Genomic DNA, 1,376 nt, shown 5'->3' on the forward strand with positions numbered 1-1,376 from the left:
TTCCGGAAATTTAACAGTTATTTCGTTAGTAATTGCGATATTTCGTCGTTTTAGCGCTCACATTGTTCCATTTTTCACGCAGAATGTAGTGCGTGCTGTTCCTAATGTCGAAACATTACCGGCAGCTCGCAAAATGCAATCTTTTTTCGATTTTCAGGAAATTTATCAGTTATTTCTTTAATAATACAGATGTTTCGACCTTTAAGCTCTCTTCTCAGCCCATTTTACACGCCGAATATAGTGTGCGCTTTTTAATGTCGAAACAATCCCCACAACTAGAAAAATGAAATCATTTGTCTATATTCACGAAATTTTACTGTTATTTCGTTAATAATTGTGATATTTCGACGTTTAAGCGCTCATTTTGTTCCATTTTACACGCCGAATGTAGTGCGTTCTGTTTTCAACGTTGAAACAATACCGGCAGCTTGCAATATGCAATCTTTTGTCGATTTTCACGAAATTTAACAGTTATTTCGTTAATAGTAGAGATATTTCGACGTTTAAGCGCTTATTTTTTTCCATTTCACACGCCGAATGTAGTGCGTTCTGTTTCTAAAGTTGAAACAATAGCGGCAGCTGGCAAAATGCAATCTTTTGTCGATTTTGACGAAATTTTTCTGCTATTTCGTTAATAATAGAGATATTTCGACTTTCGGATCTCAACACTTGTCCACCAAGCCCACAGGTCGCTACATCGGACAAGTCTCTGACTACCACTTTGTTTCGGGAGTCACCCTTGGTTCCAACTACACCGGAACATCCCCCTATGGAAAAACAAGTCCCATTCACAGACTCCACGACGCCGATCGTCCCTTCACCAACCATGACCTCCTTCACGCTCCCACAGTCGAGACGAGAACGAGAAGGTCCAAAGAAGCCACAATATTTCCAAGGTTCTGATGTTTCGGAAACACAATGCAAGGAAGACAAACCTCGCTTGATGTCTTGCCACAAAACAGTCGACGACACGTGGAACAGAAAAAACTCTGTTCAAAAGGAATTAGAGGATCTTAACAAGGAAGACAACGTTCATCCTGACGCTATCTCAGACGCAGATCTTGTAGTTGACACACGATTCATGGAACTCATCGGGGGCAGTCATGCCCTACTGGACGCTTCCAAGACAATCGATGAAGGACCTCCGTTCCGACATATATCCGAAGCAGAGCGACGATGTGAGGAACATTTCAGAGCTCACGTTCGACGCACCAGCGAAGGACGATACATCGTCGACCTTCCATTTAACGACCGGCTCCCGTCGCTTGGATCCTCCAAGGTGCTAGCGATGAAACGACTCGCATCACTCAACCGCCGATTTCAACGCGACAGACGTTTTGAAGCCGAGTATCGATCGGTAATACAAGATTACGTGG

At 43.0% G+C, this 1,376-nt stretch overlaps 1 protein-coding gene across 7 annotated transcripts in view; it reads right to left on the minus strand.

Moving 5' to 3' along the window:
- LOC122577441 overlaps positions 1-1,376 on the minus strand; it is a 266,783-nt gene that overhangs the window by 88,615 nt on the left and 176,792 nt on the right. The gene's annotated exons all lie outside the window — the stretch shown is intronic.

Source organism: Bombus pyrosoma, unplaced genomic scaffold (genome assembly GCF_014825855.1).
Source record: "Bombus pyrosoma isolate SC7728 unplaced genomic scaffold, ASM1482585v1 HiC_scaffold_4710, whole genome shotgun sequence".
In the NCBI taxonomy this organism is placed as follows: Eukaryota; Metazoa; Arthropoda; class Insecta; order Hymenoptera; family Apidae; genus Bombus; species Bombus pyrosoma.